The sequence below is a fragment of the Cryptomeria japonica genome, unplaced genomic scaffold (assembly GCF_030272615.1).
Source record: "Cryptomeria japonica unplaced genomic scaffold, Sugi_1.0 HiC_scaffold_264, whole genome shotgun sequence".
In the NCBI taxonomy this organism is placed as follows: Eukaryota; Viridiplantae; Streptophyta; class Pinopsida; order Cupressales; family Cupressaceae; genus Cryptomeria; species Cryptomeria japonica.
Genome location: NW_026729086.1, coordinates 30001 through 52500, shown reverse-complemented (window position 1 = coordinate 52500; position 22500 = coordinate 30001). Strand labels below are relative to the sequence as shown.

The following is a 22500-nucleotide window of genomic DNA, read 5'->3' as shown; positions in this document are numbered from 1 at the left end:
CTCTTTTTTTGTCAGAGCGTTTGGTGGGGTTTCTCGCATTGGCTCTTCCCAGGCCCGGTTGTTGGGTGCGCTCCCACCCTGGCGCGCGCGAAGTTGGAAGTTGGGTTAATTGCCCGGGCGCGCACCTTCGCCAGGGTGGGCACCTTGGTGCGCACACCTTGGCTGGGCTGCGCACCAGGGCGGGCTCAAGATGGCACCAGCATTCCCTTTTTCTCACTATCTTTCAAAACGGAAATTTTAAAATCTCGTTTTTTTTTTGCCTTTTATGGAAATTAGTGAAGGCATCGCATCAAAGGTGCGCACCTCGCTGCCCACCTTGGTGTGCTCCGAGGTGCCCACCACGGTGCGCAACGCCGGTGCGAACCCGGGAGCGCCCCGATGTGTGCTCCAAGGTGCGGCGTGCACGAAGTCGGACCCCGGTTTGCCCCGGGTGCGCACCTCGCGTGCACCTTGGTGCGCACACCTTGGCTGGGTTGCGCGGCCTGGTGGGCACCATGGTGCGCACCAAGGAGCGCTCCGAAGTGTGCTCCAAGGTGCGGCGTGCACGAAGTCGGAGCCCGGTTTGCCCCGGGTACGCACCTCGCGTGCACCTTCGCCGGGGTGGGCACCTCGGCTGGGTTGCGCGCCCTGGTGCGCACCAAGGAGCGCTCCGAAGTGTGCTCCAAGGTGCGGCGTGCACGAAGTCGGAGCCCGGTTTGCCCCGGGTGCGCACCTTCGCCGCGGTGCGCACCATGGCGTGCACGAAGTCGGAGCCCGGTTTGCCCCGGGTGCGCACCTCGCGTGCACCTTCGGCGGGGTTGCGCGCCCTGGTGGGCACCATGGTGCGCACCAAGGAGCGCTCCGAAGTGTGCTCCAAGGTGCGGCGTGCACGAAGTCGGAGCCCGGTTTGCCCCGGGTGCGCACCTCGCGTGCACCTTCGGCGGGGTTGCGCGCCCTGGTGGGCACCATGGTGCGCACCAAGGAGCGCTCCGAAGTGTGCTCCAAGGTGCGGCGTGCACGAAGTCGGAGCCCGGTTTGCCCCGGGTGCGCACCTCGCGTGCACCTTCGCCGCGGTGGGCACCATGGCGTGCACGAAGTCGGAGCCCGGTTTGCCCCGGGTGCGCACCTCGCGTGCACCTTCGCCGGGGTGGGCACCTCGGCTGGGTTGCGCGCCCTGGTGCGCACCAAGGAGCGCTCCGAAGTGTGCTCCAAGGTGCGGCGTGCACGAAGTCGGAGCCCGGTTTGCCCCGGGTGCGCACCTCGCGTGCACCTTCGCCAGGGTGGGCACCTCGGTGTGCTCCGAGGTGCGAACCCGAGAGCGCTCCGAGGTGCCCACGAAGTCGAAAGTCGGGTTAATTGCATTGTTTTCCCCGGGTGCGCTCCGAGGTGCGCAACATCGGCGCGCACCAAGGAGGGCTCCGAAGTGTGCTCCAAGGTGCGCACGATGGCGTGCACCTCTGGTGCGCACGATTCGGAGCTCGGTTTGACCGGGGTGCGCACACCTTGGCTGGGTTGCGCACCTTTTGTGCGCTCCAAGGTGCGCACGAAGTCGGAGCTCGGTTTGCCCCGGGTGCGCACCTTCGCCAGGGTGCGCACCTTGATGCGCACGCCTTGGCTGGGCTGCGCACCTTGGTGGGCGCCATGGTGCGCACCTTTCGTGCGCTCCAAGGTGCGCACGAAGTCGGAGCTCGGTTTGCCCCGGGTGCGCACCTTGGTGGGCGCCATGGTGCACTCCGAGGTGCCCAAGATTGGTGCGCACCAAGGAGCGCTCCGAAGTGCGCTCCAAGGTGCGCGCGAAGTCGAAAGTTGGGTTAATTGTCCGGTTTGCCTCGGGTGCGCACCTTGCGTGCACCTTCGCCAGGGTGGGCGCCTTGGTGCGCACACCTTGGCTGGGCTGCGCACACCTTGGCACCCGCGTTTCCTTCATTTTAAATTTTTTTTTTTTACAATCTCTCAAGTGGGAAATTCTATAATCTCAACTTTTTTTGCCTTTTCAGGAAACTTTTGAATGGAGCGCATCATTGGTGCGCTCCGAAGTGTGCTCCAAAGCTCTCTCCAGCTGCGTGCACCTGCCCCGGCCGCGCACCCGGCCCCGCCCAGCTTCGCTCACCTGTCCCGGGCGTCTGGTGCGGAACCTTAGAGTAAGAAACATCACCGTGCACCTTGGCCAACGTGCGCGACTCGACCGAGCGCGCACTGGCCGAGGTGCACACCGATTTCACCTGGGTGCGCGCGCAGCACCTCGGGCGCACCGGGGTGCGCGCACAACGCCCGGGTTGCACCGTGGCCTGTGTGCTCGGGGCGCCTCGGGTGCGCGCTCGGTGTCGCCCCCGCGCGCGCGGTAGTGCGGGCAGCGCACCCCGGCCCGGCCCGGCCCCGACGAGAACGCAAACGGGCAAAAGGTTTATTCAAATAGCATTGCGACGCCCGGCGAAAAACTAAAAAAGGGTGCAACACCGGGACTTCCCGGGAGGTCACCCATCCTAGTACTACTCCGGCCCAAGCGCGCTTAACTGCGGAGTTCTGATGGGATCCGGTGCACTAACGCTGGTATGATCGCACCCGTTATGAGCTTGTCGCAGTGTGTACTTAGCAAACCGCGACCCACGTGCGAATCCACCCCGGCCACCCACCCCCGTCGAGGTGCACACCCTCCCTCGCGAAGTGCGCCCCGTTCGCCAAGTGTGAGCCCTGCCCGGGTGCGCGCACCTTGCTAGGGCGTCGGGTGTGCACCCGGCCCGGCCTACGTGCGTGCACCTGGAGGGGGCGTCGTGTGCGTGCAGTGTCCCGTCTGCAACGCGGTGCCCACACACCACCTCGGGCGCAACGACCTGCGCTCACATGTGGGCCGAGTGCACCTTGGTGCATGTTCGGGGCGCCTCGGGTGCACGCTCGATCTTGCCCCGGTGCACCAAGGCGCTCGGTTTGCCCCGGGTGCGCACTTGGTGCAAGGTGGGCACCCAAAATAGGGATCAAGCACCAAAACACAAGTTTCGGGATGCAAAATGGGACCCAAGGACCACAAATGCGTTCCAAGACCCATGATGGGTCCACGAGAACAAAAATGTGTTCCGAGACTTAATAAACAAATATTGGGTTTTAGGAGAAGAAACATGCTCTGATGCCCAAAACGAGAATCGACCCCGAAAAGGCCACAGGCCAAAAGTGGGATGCGAGACAAAAAAAAATGGGACCCGAGGACCAAAATTGGGTTCCCAGGTCGAAGACAGGGCAACCGGACAAGAAACGACCTCTAAGGCTCGAAATGAGTCCCGGCGACTAAAACTTGACAAGAAGCACCCATCAGGCACCCAACTCGACACCCATGGGATGCCGACCCACCCGGGCTTCCACCTAGCACACCTTGGCACCCACCCACCCTCGCACCCAACCTCGCACCCAACTTAGCACCTTTGAACCCACATTGGCACTCACCCTGACCCTGGCACCTTGGAACCCACATTGGCACTCACCTTGACCCTGGCACCCACCTTTGCACTCACCTTGGGACCCACCCTGGCTCCCACCTCGGCACCCACCCAGACACCCACCTTGGTTCCTTGGCACCCACCTTGGATCCTTGGCACCCACCCCGACACCCACCTTGGCACGCAACTTGGCTACTTGCCACCCATCTTGGCTCCTTGACGCCCACCCCGACAACCACCCCGTGACCTACCCTGGCTAGGGTTGGTGCACACCCACCCTGGTGCCCACCTTGGCACCCACCCTATGACCCACCTTGGCACGCACCTTAGTACCCACCCCGTTACCCACCCTAGGACCCACCCCGTGACCCACCTTGGCCAGGGTGGGTGCCTTGGTGCGCACAACTTGCCTGGGCTGCACACCAGGGCGGGCTCAAGATGGCACCCGCGTTCCGTTTTTTTCACTATCTTTCAAAACGGAAATTTTAAAATCTCATTTTTTTCTTTTTTTTGCCTTTTCTGGAAATTAGTGAAGGCAGCGCATCAAAGGTGCGCAATGCTGGTGCGAACCCGGGAGCGCTCCGATGTGTGCTCCAAGGTGCGGCGTGCACGAAGTCCGAGCCCGGTTTGCCCCGGGTGCGCACCTCGCGTGCACCTTCGCCGGGGTGAGCACCTTGGCTGGGTTGCGCGCCCTGGTGCGTACCAAGGAGCGCTCTGAAGTGTGCTCCAAGGTGCGGCGTGCACGAAGTCGGAGCCCGGTTTGCCCCGGGTGTGCACCTCGGGTGCGCACCTCGCGTGCACCTTCGCTGCGGTGGGCACCTTGGCTGGGTTGCGCGCCTTGGTGGGCACCATGCAGTGCACGAAGTCGGAGCCCGGTTTGCCCCGGGCGCGCACCTCCGCCAGGGTGGGCACCTTGGTGCGCACAACTTGCCTGGGCTGCGCACCAGGAAGGGCTCAAGATGGCACCCGCGTTCCGTTTTTTTCACTATCTTTCAGAACGGAAATTTTAAAATATCGTTTTTTTTTGCCTTTTCTGGAAATTAGTGAAGGCAGCGCATCAAAGGTGCGCAACGCTGGTGCGAACCTGGGAGCGCTCCGATGTGTGCTCCAAGGTGCGGCGTGCACAAAGTCGGAGCCCGGTTTGCCCCGGGTGCGCCCTGGTGGGCACCATGGTGCGCACCAAGGAGCGCTCCGAAGTGTGCTCCAAGGTGCGGCCTGCACGAAGTCGGAGCCCGGTTTGCCCCGGGTGTGCACCTCGGGTGGGCACCTTGGTGCGCATGCCTTGCCTGGGCTGCGCACCAGGGCGGGCTCAAGATGGCACCCGCGTTCCTTTTTTTTCACTATCTTTCAAAACGGAAATTTTAAAATCTCATTTTTTTTTGCCTTTTTCTGGAAATTAGTGAAGGCAGCGCATCAAAGGTGCGCACCTCGCTGCCCACCACGGTGCGCAACGCCGGTGGGCACCCGGGAGTGCTTCGAAGTGTGCTCCAAGGTGTTGCGTGCACGTTGTCGGAGCCCGGTTTGCCCCGGGTGCGCACCTCGCGTGCACCTTCGTCGGGGTGGGCACCTTGGCTTGGTTTGCCCCGGCTGCGCTCCGAAGCGGGGTTATTGGAGCGCCGCCTCTTTTTTTGTCGGAGCGTTTGGTGGGGTTTCTCGCATTGGCTCTTCCGAGGCCCGGTTGCCACCCTGGCGCGCACGAAGTCGGAAGTAGGGTTAATTGCCCGGGTGCGCACCTTTGCCAGGGTGGCACCTTACCTGGGCTGCGCACCAGGGCGGGCTCAAGATGGCACGCGCGTTCCGTTTTTTTCACTATCTTTCAAAACGGAAATTTTAAAATCTCCTTTTTTTTTTGCCTTTTCTGGAAATTAGTGAAGGCAGCGCATCAAAGGTGCGCACCTCGCTGCCCACCTTGGTGTGCTCTGAGGTGCGCACCCGGGAGCGCTACGAAGTGTGCTCCAAGGTGCGGCGTGCACGTTGTCGGAGCCCGGTTTGCCCCGGGTGCGCACCTCGCCTGCACCTTGGCCGGGGTGGGCACCTTGGCTGGGTTTGCCCAGGGTGCGCTCCGAAGCGGGGTTACTGGAGCGCCCCCTCTTTTTTTGTCAGAGAGTTTGGTGGGGTTTCTCGCATTGGCTCTTCCCAGGCCCGGTTGTTGGGTGCGCTCCCACCCTGGCGCGCGCGAAGTTGGAAGTTGGGTTAATTGCCCGGGCGCGCACCTTCGCCAGGGTGGGCACCTTGGTGCGCAAACCTTGGCTGGGCTGCGCACCAGGGCGGGCTCAAGATGGCACCAGCATTCCCTTTTTCTCACTATCTTTCAAAACGGAAATTTTAAAATCTCGTTTTTTTTTTGCCTTTTATGGAAATTAGTGAAGGCATCGCATCAAAGGTGCGCACCTCGCTGCCCACCTTGGTGTGCTCCGAGGTGCCCACCACGGTGCGCAACGCCGGTGCGAACCCGGGAGCGCCCCGATGTGTGCTCCAAGGTGCGGCGTGCACGAAGTCGGACCCCGGTTTGCCCCGGGTGCGCACCTCGCGTGCACCTTGGTGCGCACACCTTGGCTGGGTTGCGCGGCCTGGTGGGCACCATGGTGCGCACCAAGGAGCGCTCCGAAGTGTGCTCCAAGGTGCGGCGTGCACGAAGTCGGAGCCCGGTTTGCCCCGGGTGCGCACCTTCGCCGCGGTGGGCACCATGGCGTGCACGAAGTCGGAGCCCGGTTTGCCCCGGGTGCGCACCTCGCGTGCACCTTCGCCGGGGTGGGCACCTCGGCTGGGTTGCGCGCCCTGGTGCGCACCAAGGAGCGCTCTGAAGTGTGCTCCAAGGTGCGGCGTGCACGAAGTCGGAGCCCGGTTTGCCCCGGGTGTGCACCTCGCGTGCACCTTCGCTGCGGTGGGCACCTTGGCTGGGTTGCGCGCCTTGGTGGGCACCATGCAGTGCACGAAGTCGGAGCCCGGTTTGCCCCGGGCGCGCACCTCCGCCAGGGTGGGCACCTTGGTGCGCACAACTTGCCTGGGCTGCGCACCAGGAAGGGCTCAAGATGGCACCCGCGTTCCGTTTTTTTCACTATCTTTCAGAACGGAAATTTTAAAATATCGTTTTTTTTTGCCTTTTCTGGAAATTAGTGAAGGCAGCGCATCAAAGGTGCGCAACGCTGGTGCGAACCTGGGAGCGCTCCGATGTGTGCTCCAAGGTGCGGCGTGCACGAAGTCGGACCCCGGTTTGCCCCGGGTGCGCACCTCGCGTGCACCTTGGTGCGCACACCTTGGCTGGGTTGCGCGCCCTGGTGGGCACCATGGTGCGCACCAAGGAGCGCTCCGAAGTGTGCTCCAAGGTGCGGCGTGCACGAAGTCGGAGCCCGGTTTGCCCCGGGTGCGCACCTCGCGTGCACCTTCGCCGCGGTGGGCACCATGGCGTGCACGAAGTCGGAGCCCGGTTTGCCCCGGGTGCGCACCTCGCGTGCACCTTCGCCGGGGTGGGCACCTTGGTGTGCAGACCTTGGCTGGGTTGCGCGCCCTGGTGGGCACCATGGTGCGCACCAAGGAGCGCTCCGAAGTGTGCTCCAAGGTGCGGCCTGCACGAAGTCGGAGCCCGGTTTGCCCCGGGTGTGCACCTCGGGTGGGCACCTTGGTGCGCATGCCTTGCCTGGGCTGCGCACCAGGGCGGGCTCAAGATGGCACCCGCGTTCCTTTTTTTTCACTATCTTTCAAAACGGAAATTTTAAAATCTCATTTTTTTTTGCCTTTTTCTGGAAATTAGTGAAGGCAGCGCATCAAAGGTGCGCACCTCGCTGCCCACCACGGTGCGCAACGCCGGTGGGCACCCGGGAGTGCTTCGAAGTGTGCTCCAAGGTGCTGCGTGCACGTTGTCGGAGCCCGGTTTGCCCCGGGTGCGCACCTCGCGTGCACCTTCGTCGGGGTGGGCACCTTGGCTGGGTTTGCCCCGGCTGCGCTCCGAAGCGGGGTTATTGGAGCGCCGCCTCTTTTTTTGTCGGAGCGTTTGGTGGGGTTTCTCGCATTGGCTCTTCCGAGGCCCGGTTGCCACCCTGGCGCGCACGAAGTCGGAAGTAGGGTTAATTGCCCGGGTGCGCACCTTTGCCAGGGTGGGCACCTTACCTGGGCTGCGCACCAGGGCGGGCTCAAGATGGCACGCGCGTTCCGTTTTTTTCACTATCTTTCAAAACGGAAATTTTAAAATCTCCTTTTTTTTTTGCCTTTTCTGGAAATTAGTGAAGGCAGCGCATCAAAGGTGCGCACCTCGCTGCCCACCTTGGTGTGCTCTGAGGTGCGCACCCGGGAGCGCTACGAAGTGTGCTCCAAGGTGCGGCGTGCACGTTGTCGGAGCCCGGTTTGCCCCGGGTGCGCACCTCGCCTGCACCTTGGCCGGGGTGGGCACCTTGGCTGGGTTTGCCCAGGGTGCGCTCCGAAGCGGGGTTACTGGAGCGCCCCCTCTTTTTTTGTCAGAGCGTTTGGTGGGGTTTCTCGCATTGGCTCTTCCCAGGCCCGGTTGTTGGGTGCGCTCCCACCCTGGCGCGCGCGAAGTTGGAAGTTGGGTTAATTGCCCGGGCGCGCACCTTCGCCAGGGTGGGCACCTTGGTGCGCACACCTTGGCTGGGCTGCGCACCAGGGCGGGCTCAAGATGGCACCAGCATTCCCTTTTTCTCACTATCTTTCAAAACGGAAATTTTAAAATCTCGTTTTTTTTTTGCCTTTTATGGAAATTAGTGAAGGCATCGCATCAAAGGTGCGCACCTCGCTGCCCACCTTGGTGTGCTCCGAGGTGCCCACCACGGTGCGCAACGCCGGTGCGAACCCGGGAGCGCCCCGATGTGTGCTCCAAGGTGCGGCGTGCACGAAGTCGGACCCCGGTTTGCCCCGGGTGCGCACCTCGCGTGCACCTTGGTGCGCACACCTTGGCTGGGTTGCGCGGCCTGGTGGGCACCATGGTGCGCACCAAGGAGCGCTCCGAAGTGTGCTCCAAGGTGCGGCGTGCACGAAGTCGGAGCCCGGTTTGCCCCGGGTACGCACCTCGCGTGCACCTTCGCCGGGGTGGGCACCTCGGCTGGGTTGCGCGCCCTGGTGCGCACCAAGGAGCGCTCCGAAGTGTGCTCCAAGGTGCGGCGTGCACGAAGTCGGAGCCCGGTTTGCCCCGGGTGCGCACCTTCGCCGCGGTGCGCACCATGGCGTGCACGAAGTCGGAGCCCGGTTTGCCCCGGGTGCGCACCTCGCGTGCACCTTCGGCGGGGTTGCGCGCCCTGGTGGGCACCATGGTGCGCACCAAGGAGCGCTCCGAAGTGTGCTCCAAGGTGCGGCGTGCACGAAGTCGGAGCCCGGTTTGCCCCGGGTGCGCACCTCGCGTGCACCTTCGGCGGGGTTGCGCGCCCTGGTGGGCACCATGGTGCGCACCAAGGAGCGCTCCGAAGTGTGCTCCAAGGTGCGGCGTGCACGAAGTCGGAGCCCGGTTTGCCCCGGGTGCGCACCTCGCGTGCACCTTCGCCGCGGTGGGCACCATGGCGTGCACGAAGTCGGAGCCCGGTTTGCCCCGGGTGCGCACCTCGCGTGCACCTTCGCCGGGGTGGGCACCTCGGCTGGGTTGCGCGCCCTGGTGCGCACCAAGGAGCGCTCCGAAGTGTGCTCCAAGGTGCGGCGTGCACGAAGTCGGAGCCCGGTTTGCCCCGGGTGCGCACCTCGCGTGCACCTTCGCCAGGGTGGGCACCTCGGTGCGCACACCTTCTCAATGTTTTCTTGCCTTTTCTGGAAATTGGTGAAGGCAGCGCATCAAAGGTGCGCACCTCGGTGTGCTCCGAGGTGCGAACCCGAGAGCGCTCCGAGGTGCCCACGAAGTCGAAAGTCGGGTTAATTGCATTGTTTTCCCCGGGTGCGCTCCGAGGTGCGCAACATCGGCGCGCACCAAGGAGGGCTCCGAAGTGTGCTCCAAGGTGCGCACGATGGCGTGCACCTCTGGTGCGCACGATTCGGAGCTCGGTTTGACCGGGGTGCGCACACCTTGGCTGGGTTGCGCACCTTTTGTGCGCTCCAAGGTGCGCACGAAGTCGGAGCTCGGTTTGCCCCGGGTGCGCACCTTCGCCAGGGTGCGCACCTTGATGCGCACGCCTTGGCTGGGCTGCGCACCTTGGTGGGCGCCATGGTGCGCACCTTTCGTGCGCTCCAAGGTGCGCACGAAGTCGGAGCTCGGTTTGCCCCGGGTGCGCACCTTGGTGGGCGCCATGGTGCACTCCGAGGTGCCCAAGATTGGTGCGCACCAAGGAGCGCTCCGAAGTGCGCTCCAAGGTGCGCGCGAAGTCGAAAGTTGGGTTAATTGTCCGGTTTGCCTCGGGTGCGCACCTTGCGTGCACCTTCGCCAGGGTGGGCGCCTTGGTGCGCACACCTTGGCTGGGCTGCGCACACCTTGGCACCCGCGTTTCCTTCATTTTAAATTTTTTTTTTTTACAATCTCTCAAGTGGGAAATTCTATAATCTCAACTTTTTTTGCCTTTTCAGGAAACTTTTGAATGGAGCGCATCATTGGTGCGCTCCGAAGTGTGCTCCAAAGCTCTCTCCAGCTGCGTGCACCTGCCCCGGCCGCGCACCCGGCCCCGCCCAGCTTCGCTCACCTGTCCCGGGCGTCTGGTGCGGAACCTTAGAGTAAGAAACATCACCGTGCACCTTGGCCAACGTGCGCGACTCGACCGAGCGCGCACTGGCCGAGGTGCACACCGATTTCACCTGGGTGCGCGCGCAGCACCTCGGGCGCACCGGGGTGCGCGCACAACGCCCGGGTTGCACCGTGGCCTGTGTGCTCGGGGCGCCTCGGGTGCGCGCTCGGTGTCGCCCCCGCGCGCGCGGTAGTGCGGGCAGCGCACCCCGGCCCGGCCCGGCCCCGACGAGAACGCAAACGGGCAAAAGGTTTATTCAAATAGCATTGCGACGCCCGGCGAAAAACTAAAAAAGGGTGCAACACCGGGACTTCCCGGGAGGTCACCCATCCTAGTACTACTCCGGCCCAAGCGCGCTTAACTGCGGAGTTCTGATGGGATCCGGTGCACTAACGCTGGTATGATCGCACCCGTTATGAGCTTGTCGCAGTGTGTACTTAGCAAACCGCGACCCACGTGCGAATCCACCCCGGCCACCCACCCCCGTCGAGGTGCACACCCTCCCTCGCGAAGTGCGCCCCGTTCGCCAAGTGTGAGCCCTGCCCGGGTGCGCGCACCTTGCTAGGGCGTCGGGTGTGCACCCGGCCCGGCCTACGTGCGTGCACCTGGAGGGGGCGTCGTGTGCGTGCAGTGTCCCGTCTGCAACGCGGTGCCCACACACCACCTCGGGCGCAACGACCTGCGCTCACATGTGGGCCGAGTGCACCTTGGTGCATGTTCGGGGCGCCTCGGGTGCACGCTCGATCTTGCCCCGGTGCACCAAGGCGCTCGGTTTGCCCCGGGTGCGCACTTGGTGCAAGGTGGGCACCCAAAATAGGGATCAAGCACCAAAACACAAGTTTCGGGATGCAAAATGGGACCCAAGGACCACAAATGCGTTCCAAGACCCATGATGGGTCCACGAGAACAAAAATGTGTTCCGAGACTTAATAAACAAATATTGGGTTTTAGGAGAAGAAACATGCTCTGATGCCCAAAACGAGAATCGACCCCGAAAAGGCCACAGGCCAAAAGTGGGATGCGAGACAAAAAAAAATGGGACCCGAGGACCAAAATTGGGTTCCCAGGTCGAAGACAGGGCAACCGGACAAGAAACGACCTCTAAGGCTCGAAATGAGTCCCGACGACTAAAACTTGACAAGAAGCACCCATCAGGCACCCAACTCGACACCCATGGGATGCCGACCCACCCGGGCTTCCACCTAGCACACCTTGGCACCCACCCACCCTCGCACCCAACCTCGCACCCAACTTAGCACCTTTGAACCCACATTGGCACTCACCCTGACCCTGGCACCTTGGAACCCACATTGGCACTCACCTTGACCCTGGCACCCACCTTTGCACTCACCTTGGGACCCACCCTGGCTCCCACCTCGGCACCCACCCAGACACCCACCTTGGTTCCTTGGCACCCACCTTGGATCCTTGGCACCCACCCCGACACCCACCTTGGCACGCAACTTGGCTACTTGCCACCCACCTTGGCTCCTTGACGCCCACCCCGACAACCACCCCGTGACCTACCCTGGCTAGGGTTGGTGCACACCCACCCTGGTGCCCACCTTGGCACCCACCCTATGACCCACCTTGGCACGCACCTTAGTACCCACCCCGTTACCCACCCTAGGACCCACCCCGTGACCCACCTTGGCCAGGGTGGGTGCACCCACCCTGGTGCCCACCTTGGCACCCACCCATCCTAGCACCCAGCCTGTGACCGGGCTTGGAACCCAACCTTGCACCCGCACCCGTCTTGGCCAGTGTGGGTGCGCACCCATCCTGGCACCCACGTTGTGACACACCCTTTAACCCACGCACCCTAGCACCCACGTTGGCACCCACCTTGGAACCCAACCTAGCAACTTGGCACCCACCCCGTGACCCACCTTGGCATCCACCATAGCAGTCGCCGACTTGGCACCCACCTCGGCACCCACCTTGACACTTGTGGACCCACCTTGCCACTCACCCTAGCATCGACCCATCCTAGCACCCACCCTGGCACCTTTGCACCCTAGCACTCACCCATCCTAGCACCTAACCTGTGACCCACCTTGACACTCACCCTCGCACCCACCTTGGAACCCAACCTAGCACCCACCCACCCTGACACCAACCCTAGCACCTACCCACCCTTGCACCCACCCTGTGACCCATCTTGGCACCCACCCATCCTACCACTCAACCTATCACCCACCTTCTCACCCACCTTGGCATCCACCTTAGCACCCACCCACACTGGCACCTTGGCACCCACCTCGGGCAAGGTGGGTGCACACCCACCCTGGCACCCAATTTAGAACCCACCGAGCATGTTACCCACCTTGGCACCCACATTGCAGCCCACCCTAGTACCCACCCTATGACCCACATTGGCATCCACACCCTAGCACCCAGGCACCTCGACACCCGCCTTGACACCCACCCTAGCACTGAACCTGTGACCCACCTTGGAACTCACCCTAGAACCCACCCACCCTGTGAACCACCTTGGCATCCACCTTAGCACCCACCCACCTTGGCACCCACTCTAGCACTCACCCATCCTAACACCCAACTTGTTACCCACCTTGGCACCCGCCCTCGCGTCCACCTTGAAACCCACCCTAGCACCCACCCACGCAGGAGCCCACCTTGGCACCCAACCTAACACCCACGCATCCTGGCACCCAACTTGTGACCCACCTTGGAACCCACCCTAGTACCCACCTTTGAACCCACTATATCACCAACCCACCTTGGCACCCACCCTATGACCCTCTTTGGAATCCACCCTAGCACGCACCCACCCTGGCACCCACCATGGAGCGCACCCTAGCACCCACCCACCTCGGCACGCACCTCAACACCCACCTTGGTGTGCGCACTGCGCCAACCTCTCAAAGACCCTATGTGGTGCGCTCCAAAGTGTACACCTTTGGTGCGCTCCAAGGTGCGCACCTTTGGTGCACACCGAGGTGCACACCAAAGTGTGCACCGAGGTGAGCACCAAAGTGCACTCCAGGGTGCACACCAAGGCGTGCACCTTTGGTGCGGTCAATGCAAACGAATTCGGAAGTTGGGGTCGATGTCCTAATCGCTGCTGCAGACTACACGTATGAGAATCGGACAAATAGCTTTATATAGGGGAGGTGTTGCGTTTGATGGGTCGACTCCCCTGGTTGTGTGCACTGCACCAACTTCAAAGACCCTGTCTTGTTTAAGAAGTCAAAAGTTGGGGTGGATGTCCTAATCATTGCTGCAGTCTACGCATGTATGAGAATCAGACAAATAGCTTATATAGGGGAGGTGTTGCATTCGGTGGGTTGACTCCCCTGGTTGTGCGCACTGCGCCAACCTCAAAGACCCCGCATAGCAGAAGAAGTCGGAAGTCGGATTTTGGTGAGCACCAAGGCGTGCACCTTTGGTGCGGTCAACGCAGACGAATTCAGAAGTTGGGGTGGATGTCCTAATCGTTGTTGCAGGCTACACATGTATGAGAATCAGACAAATAGCTTATATAGGGGAGGTGTTGGGTTTGATGGGTCAACTCCCTTGGTTGTGCGCATTACGCCAACCTCAAAGACCTTGTTTTCGTTAAGAAGTCAAAAGTTGGGGTCAATGTCCTAATGGCTCCTGCAGGCTACACATGTATGAGAATCGGACAAATAGCTTATATAGGGGAGGTGTTGGGTTTGATGGGTCGACTCCCCTGGTTGTGCGCATTACGTCAACCTCAAAGACCTTGTTTTCGTTAAGAAGTCAAAAGTTGGGGTCGATGTCCTAATTGCTCCTGTAGACTACACATGTATGAGAATCAGACAAATAGCTTATATAGGGGAGGTGTTGGGTTTGATGGGTTGACTCCCCTAGTTGTTCGCATTACACCAACCTCAAAGACCTTGTTTTCGTTTAGAAGCCGAAAGTTGGGGTCGATGTCCTAATTGCTCCTGCAGGCTACGCATGTATGAGAATCAGACAAATAGCTTATATAGGGGAGGTGTTGGGTTTGATGGGTCGACTCCCCTGGTTGTGCGCATTGCGCCAACCTCAAAGACCCTGCATTGCGGATGAAGTCGAAAGTCAGAGTTTGGTGTGCTACAAGGTGTGGTCGAAGGTGCTCACCTAGGTGTGCACCTTTGGAGCACAGGAAAAGTGCCCTCCAAAAGTGCGCACCTTTGGAGTGCACAAAAGTGCCCTCCAAAAGTGCGCACCTTTGGAGCGCAGAAAAGTGCCCTCCAAAAAGTGCCCTCCAAAAGTGCGCACCTTTGGAGCGCAGAAAAGTGCCCTCCAAAAAGTGCCCTCCAAAAGTGCGCACCTTTGGAGCGCAGAAAAGTGCCCTCCAAAAAGTGCCCTCCAAAAGTGCGCACCTTTGGAGCGCAGAAAAGTGCCCTCCAAAAAGTGCCCTCCAAAAGTGCGCACCTTTGGAGCGCAGAAAAGTGCCCTCCAAAAAGTGCCCTCCAAAAGTGCGCACCTTTGGAGCGCAGAAAAGTGCCCTCCAAAAAGTGCCCTCCAAAAGTGCGCACCTTTGGAGCGCAGAAAAGTGCCCTCCAAAAAGTGCCCTCCAAAAGTGCGCACCTTTGGAGCGCAGAAAAGTGCCCTCCAAAAAGTGCCCTCCAAAAGTGCGCACCTTTGGAGCGCAGAAAAGTGCCCTCCAAAAAGTGCCCTCCAAAAGTGCGCACCTTTGGAGCGCAGAAAAGTGCCCTCCAAAAAGTGCCCTCCAAAAGTGCGCACCTTTGGAGCGCAGAAAAGTGCCCTCCAAAAGTGCGCACCTTTGGAGCGCACAAAAGTGCCCTCCAAAAGTGCGCACTTTTGGTGCGCACCAAGGCGCTGGTTCGGTCGTTGCAGGCGAGTTCGGAAGTTGGGGTCGATGTCCTGAGCGGAGGTGCAAACTACACAGGTGTCGGAATCGGACAAATAGCTTATATAGGGGAGGTGTATGCTTCGATGGGTCGACTCCCCAGGTTGAGCGCACCGCGCCAACCTCAAAGACCCTACGGTATGGATGAAGTCGGAAGTTGGGTCCGATGACCGATTCGATTAGTAGGTATGCTCATGAGGTCGGAATTTGGGTCCGATGACCTGCCATGTGCAGGAAGGCGAATGTTGACACTGTGCGTTGCAAGGTGCACACCAAGGCGCTGGTGCGGTCTTTTTAGTCGAGTTCGGAAGTTGGGGTCGATGTCCTGATCGGAGGTGCAAGCTACACAGGTGTGGGAATCGGACAAATAGCTTATATAGGGGAGGTGTATGCTTCGTTGGGTCGACTCCCCGGGTTGAGCGCACCGCGCCAACCTCAAAGACCCTACGGTATGGATGAAGTCGGAAGTTGGGTCCGATGACCGATTCGATATGTAGGCATACTCGCGAGGTCGGAATTTGGGTCCGATGACCTGCCACGTGCAGGAAGGCGAATGTTGGCACTGTGCGTTGCAAGGTGCGCACCAAGGCGCTGGTTCGGTCGTTGGAGGCGAGTTCGGAAGTTGGGGTCGATGTCTTGATCGGAGGTGCAAACTACACAGGTGTGGGAATCGGACAAATAGCTTATATAGGGGAGGTGTATGCTTCGTTGGGTCGACTCCCCGGGTTGAGCGCACCGCGCCAACCTCAAAGACCCTACGGTATGGATGAAGTCGGAAGTTGGGTCCGATGACCGATTCGATATGTAGGCATACTCGCGAGGTCGGAATTTGGGTCCGATGACCTGCCATGTGCAGGAAGGCGAATGTTGGGACTGTGCGTTGCAAGGTGCGCACCAAGGCGCTGGTGCCGTCGTTGCAGTCGAGTTCGGAAGTTGGGGTCGATGTCCTGGTCAGAGGTGCAAACTACACAGGTGTGGGAATCGGACAAATAGCTTATATAGGGGAGGTGTATGCTTCGATGGGTCGACTCCCTGGGTTGAGCGCACCGCGCCAACCTCAAAGACCCTACAGTATGGATGAAGTCGGAAGTTGGGTCCGATGACCGATTCGATACGTAGGCATATTGGCGAGGTCTGAATTTGTGTCCGATGACCTGCCATGCGCAGGAAGGCGGAATTTGGGTCCGATGACCGAGTTGATGGCGTGCCATGCGCAGAAAGGCGGAATTTGGGTCCGATGACCGAGTTGATGTTGATGGCCCGCCATGCACAGGAAGGCGGAATTTGGGTCCGATGACCGATTTGAAGGCGTGCCATACGCAAAAAGGCGGAGTTTGGGTCCGATGACCGAGTTGATATTGATGGCCCGCCATGCGCAGGAAGGCGGAATTTGGGTCCGATGACCTGACATACGCATGGAGTCCGACTCGGGGGCCGATGTTCGATTCGATGACTTGCATTGTGGGTAAAGTCGGAAGTTGTGGTCTTTGACCCGATTCGATGACCAGACTTCGGCTGCTTGAGAATCGGACAAATAACTTATATAGGGGAGGTAGTGTTCTCGAGCATCCTCCCCCCGTGCCCGTTTATGTCGATTGATGCTGGTGCTCGACTGGTTGGAGCGCTCGGATGCAAAAATCTTGCACCAGGATTTATCGATTGTGATGGACACGGCAAGTCTCCTGATTGCTATGCAGGAGCTCATCGTGAATCTCTATGCGGCCTTGGTATGGACTCGACCTGCGGAATGGTTCGGCAATGGTAGTCGCTCCAACACGTCCTTGCAATGGCCACAGAGGTGATTCGACTAGAGCTCCAGTCTAGCTTTTGGGTTGCTTGGCGGACTGGTATAGCCGCGATCGAGTTCCGGCCATGAACGTTTTAGATAGCTCTTGGGCTTTCTGGGACGGAAGTCGGAAGTTTGGGCTGTTGTCCGATTTGATGACCATTCTTCGGATGTGTGAGAATCGGACAAATAACTTATATAGGGGACTGTGTTGTCTCACGCAGCCCCCTCCGTGCCCCTCTATCTCGACCGATGTTGGTGCTTGAAAGGGTTGGGATCGCTCGGATTTATAAACGTGCACCACCATTTGTCGAGTGTGAGGGACGCGGCAGGTCTCCTAAATGCTATGCGGGCGCTCTCTGAGAATCTCTATCCGGCCTCGACACAGACTAGTCTTGCTGAATGGTTTGGCACTGGTAGTCGATCCAACACGTCGTTGTTGTGGCCGCCTAGGCGATTCGATTCGAGCCCCCGTCTAGCTTTTGGGTTGCTTGGCGGATTTTGCCCTATCCGCAAGTGAGCTCGGTCCCTAAACGTTCGAGAAACCCGATTGCTATGCGCCGACTCTCTTTCTTGCGAGCCTCCATCTAGCTTTTGGGTCTCTACGGAACGGAAGTCGGAATCTGGGACCGTTGTTTGATTCGACGAGGCAGACTACGGTTGTGCGAGAATCGGACAAATAACTTATATAGGGGAGGTGTTGACTGGAGCATTCTCCCCCGTGCCCCTCTAACTCGACCAATGCTGGCGCTCGAACGGTGGTAGCGCTCGGATTTTCATTGAGCGCCAGCATTGGTCGATTTAGAGGGGCATGCGAGATTCCCGAATGCTATGCGAGGGCTCTAACGGAAATGTCTATTGGTTTCGGTATGGATGCAATTGCGAGTGGTTCGGCAAAGGTAGTCGTTCCGATGCGTCCATGTCGTGGCCAAATCGATAATTCGATTTGAGCCCTCGTATAGCATTTGGGTCTCTCGATGTGATTCCGCATTCCAGTCCCTTTGGGCACTGCTTGAGCCGCATCCCAGGGGGTTCCCTTCCCAATAATCTGCCTCGCAACCCGATTGCTATGCGGTGAGGCTCCTCGGCCGCCTCGGAACTATCTGTGTATCAGACGCATCGCGGGATAAGGGGTTGGCAACGGTAGTCGCCCCAAGCGCGTCCGATGCTTGGACCATTCCGAGGCGGCCCTGAAGCCTCTTCCGTCTAGCCGTTGGGTCCTTCTCGCCGCATCCCTCGCCTCGCACCCCGATTGCTATGCGGTGAGGCTCCTCGGCCGCCTCGGAACTATCTGTGTATCGGACGCGTCGCGGGATAAGGGGTTGTCACTGGTAGTCGCCCCAAGCGCGTCCGATGCTTGGACCATTCCGAGGCGGCCCTGAAGCCTCTTCCGTCTAGCCGTTGGGTCCTTCTCGCCGCATCCCTCGCCTCGCACCCCGATTGCTATGCGGTGAGGCTCCTCGGCCGCCTCGGAACTATCTGTGTATCGGACGCGTCGCGGGATAAGGGGTTGTCATTGGTAGTCGCCCCAAGCGCGTCCGATGCTTGGACCATTCCGAGGCGGCCCTGAAGCCTCTTCCGTCTAGCCGTTGGGTCCTTCTCGCCGCATCCCTCGCCTCGCACCCCGATTGCTATGCGGTGAGGCTCCTCGGCCGCCTCGGAACTATCTGTGTATCGGACGCGTCGCGGGATAAGGGGTTGTCACTGGTAGTCGCCCCAAGCGCGTCCGATGCTTGGACCATTCCGAGGCGGCCCTGAAGCCTCTTCCGTCTAGCCGTTGGGTCCTTCTCGCCGCATCCCTCGCCTCGCACCCCGATTGCTATGCGGTGAGGCTCCTCGGCCGCCTCGGAACTATCTGTGTATCGGACGCGTCGCGGGATAAGGGGTTGTCACTGGTAGTCGCCCCAAGCGCGTTCGATGCTTGGACCATTCCGAGGCGGCCCTGAAGCCTCTTCCGTCTAGCCGTTGGGTCCTTCTCGCCGCATCCCTCGCCTCGCACCCCGATTGCTATGCGGTGAGGCTCCTCGGCCGCCTTGGAACTATCTGTGTATCGGACGCGTCGCGGGATAAGGGGTTGTCACTGGTAGTCGCCCCAAGCGCGTCCGATGCTTGGACCATTCCGAGGCGGACCCGAAGCCTCTTCCGTCTAGCCGTTGGGTCCTTCTCGCCGCATCCTTCGCCTCGCACCCCGATTGCTATGCGGTGAGGCTCCTCGGCCGCCTCGGAACTATCTGTGTATCGGACGCGTCGCGGGATAAGGGGTTGTCACTGGTAGTCGCCCCAAGCGCGTCCGATGCTTGGACCATTCCGAGGCGGACCCGAAGCCTCTTCCGTCTAGCCGTTGGGTCCTTCTCGCCGCATCCCTCGCCTCGCACCCCGATTGCTATGCGGTGAGGCTCCTCGGCCGCCTTGGAACTATCTGTGTATCGGACGCGTCGCGGGATAAGGGGTTGTCACTGGTAGTCGCCCCAAGCGCGTCCGATGCTTGGACCATTCCGAGGCGGACCCGAAGCCTCTTCCGTCTAGCCGTTGGGTCCTTCTCGCCGCATCCCTCGCCTCGCACCCCGATTGCTATGCGGTGAGGCTCCTCGGCCGCCTTGGAACTATCTGTGTATCGGACGCGTCGCGGGATAAGGGGTTGTCACTGGTAGTCGCCCCAAGCGCGTCCGATGCTTGGACCATTCCGAGGCGGACCCGAAGCCTCTTCCGTCTAGCCGTTGGGTCCTTCTCGCCGCATCCCTCGCCTCGCACCCCGATTGCTATGCGGTGAGGCTCCTCGGCCGCCTTGGAACTATCTGTGTATCGGACGCGTCGCGGGATAAGGGGTTGTCACTGGTAGTCGCCCCAAGCGCGTCCGATGCTTGGACCATTCCGAGGCGGCCCCGAAGCCTCTTCCGTGTAGCCGTTGGGTCGTTCTCGCCGCATCCCTCGCCTCGCACCCCGATTGCTATGCGGTGAGGCTCCTCGGCCGCCTTGGAACTATCTGTGTATCGGACGCGTCGTGGGATAAGGGGTTGTCACTGGTAGTCGCCCCAAGCGCGTCCGATGCTTGGACCATTCCGAGGCGGCCCCGAAGCCTCTTCCGTGTAGCCGTTGGGTCCTTCTCGCCGCATCCCTCGCCTCGCACCCCGATTGCTATGCGGTGAGGCTCCTCGGCCGCCTTGGAACTATCTGTGTATCGGACGCGTCGCGGGATAAGGGGTTGTCACTGGTAGTCGCCCCAAGCGCGTCCGATGCTTGGACCATTCCGAGGCGGACCTGAAGCCTCTTCCCTCTAGCCGTTGGGGCTTTCTCGCCGCATCCCTCGCCTCGCACCCTGATTGCTATGCTGTGAGGCTCCTCGGCCGCCTTGGAACTATCTGTGTATCGGACGCATCGCGGGATAAGGGGTTGGCAGTGGTAGTCGCCCCAAGCGCATCCGATGCTTGGACCATTCCGAGGCGGCCCTGCAGCCTCTTCCGTCTAGCCGTTGGGGCCATCTCGCCGCATCCCCCACCTCGCACCACGATTGCTATGCGGTGAGGCTCCTTGGCCGCCTCGGAACTATCTGTGTATCGGACGCATCGCGGGATAAGGGGTTGTCACTGGTAGTCGCCCCAAGCGCGTCCGATGCTTGGACTATTCCGAGGCGGCCCTGCAGCCTCTTCCGTCTAGCCGTTGGGGCCATCTCGCTGCATCCCCCACCTCCTCGGCCGCCTCGGAACTATCTGTGTATCGGACGCATCGCGGGATAAGGGGTTGGCAGTGGTAGTCGCCCCAAGCGCGTCCGATGCTTGGACTATTCCGAGGCAGCCCTGCAGCCTCTTCCGTCTAGCCTTTGGGGCCATCTCGCCGCATCCCTCGCCTCGCACCCCGATTGCTATGCGGTGAGGCTCCTCGGCCGCCTGGGAACTATCTTCGTATCGGACGCATCGCGGGATAAGGGGTTGTCACTGGTAGTCGCCCCAAGCGCGTCCGATGCTTGGACTATTCCGAGGCGGCCCTGTGGCCTCTTCCGTCTAGCCGTTGGGGCCATCTCGCCGCATCCCCCACCTCGCACCCCGATTGCTATGCGGTGAGGCTCTTCGGCCGCCTTGGAACTATCTTCGTATCGGACGCATCGCGGGATAAGGGGTTGTCACTGGTAGTGGCCCCAAGCGCGTCCGATGCTTGGACTATTCCGAGGCGGCCCTGCAGCCTCTTCCGTCTAGCCGTTGGGGCCATCTCGCCGCATCCCCCACCTCGCACCCCGATTGCTATGCGGTGAGGCTCCTCGGCCGCCTTGGAACTATCTTCGTATCGGACGCATCGCGGGATAAGGGGTTGTCACTGGTAGTCGCCCCAAGCGCGTCCGATGCTTGGACTATTCCGACGCGGCCCTGTGGCCTCTTCCGTCTAGCCGTTGGGGCCATCTCGCCGCATCCCCCACCTCGCACCCCGATTGCTATGCGGTGAGGCTCCTCGGCCGCCTTGGAACCATCTTCGTATCGGACGCATCGCGGGATAGGGGGCTGTCACTGGTAGTCGCCCCAAGCGTGTCCGATGCTTGGACCATTCCTAGGCGGCCCTGAAGCCTCTTCCGTCTAGCCGTTGGGGCCTTCCCGCCCCATCCCTCGCCTCGCACCCCCGATTGCTATGCGGTGAGGCTCCTCGGCCGCCTTGGAACCATCTGTGTATCGGACGCATCGCGGGATAAGGGGTTGGCACTGGCAGTCGCCCCAAGCGCGTCCGATGCTTGGACCATTCCGAGGTGGCCCTGAAGCCTCTTCCGTCTAGCCGTTGGGGCCTTCCCGCCCCATCCCTCGCCTCGCACCCCGATTGATATGCGGTGAGGCTCCTCGGCCGCCTTGGAACTATCTGTGTATCGGACGCATCGCGGGATAAGGGGTTGGCACTGGTAGTCGTCCCAATCGCATCCGATGCTTGGACCATTCCGAGGCGGCCCTGCAGCCTCTTCCGTTTAGCCGTCGGGGCCTTCCCGCCGCATCCCTCGCCTCGCATCCCGATTCCTATGCGGTGAGTCTTCTCGGCCGCCGCGGAACTATACCTGTTATTGCTACTGCATCCTTCGGCTGGTAACCTCCTCTGCCGCCTTGGAACGTTCTCTTTGTCGGACGCGTCGCGGGATAAGGGGTTGGCACTGGTAGTCGCCCCAAGCGCGCCCGATGCATAGACCGCTCCGAGTCGACCTTGCTTTCAGCCTCTCACATGCATAGACCTCTCTGAGTCGACCCTGCAGCCTCTCACGTTTAGCCTTTGGAATCTCGCCTCACAACATGATTGCTATCCTTGATGCATCCCTTGCCTCGAGCCCTGATTGCTTTCTTGGCTGCATCCCTCCTCTCCTCACAGCCCGGTTGTCATCACTGCTTCATCCGTCGCTTCATGCATTCTGGCTGCTGGGCCCTTCCCACCGCACACCTCGATTGCTATCTCTTCTGCATCACACACCCCGATTGCTATCTCTGCTACATCCCTCGGCTCTCACTTCTGCATCCTTCGCCTCACACCTCGATTGCTATCAATGCTGCATCCGTAACCTCACACCCCGATTGCTATGCGGGGAGGCTCCTTGGCCGCCTTGGAAATTTCTGTGTGTCGGACGCACCGCGGGATAAGGGGTTGGCACTGGTAGTCGCCCCAAGTGCGCCCGATTCTTAGACCGCTTCGAGGTGACCTCGTAGCCTCTTTCGTCCAGGCTTCCTGCCTTCAACGCCCTTTTTACACCTCGATTGCTATGCGCGGGCTCGTTGGCGTCTATCACCTCTCTGCGAAGAGTGGCACGATGATTGTTGGGGTAAATCGTAGCAGTCCGATCTCTGGCCTTGGGCCATTGTG

General features: G+C 60.8%; 2 non-coding genes across 2 annotated transcripts; both read right to left on the bottom strand.

The window, feature by feature from the left end:
• Window positions 1-2424: 2424 nt before the first annotated feature.
• On the bottom strand, window positions 2425-2543 carry LOC131869762 (5S ribosomal RNA). The gene has a single exon (XR_009368136.1). It is a non-coding gene; the product is annotated as a 5S ribosomal RNA (ribosomal RNA).
• A 7804-nt stretch (window positions 2544-10347) lies between these two features.
• On the bottom strand, window positions 10348-10466 carry LOC131869751 (5S ribosomal RNA). The gene has a single exon (XR_009368125.1). It is a non-coding gene; the product is annotated as a 5S ribosomal RNA (ribosomal RNA).
• Window positions 10467-22500: the final 12034 nt, after the last annotated feature.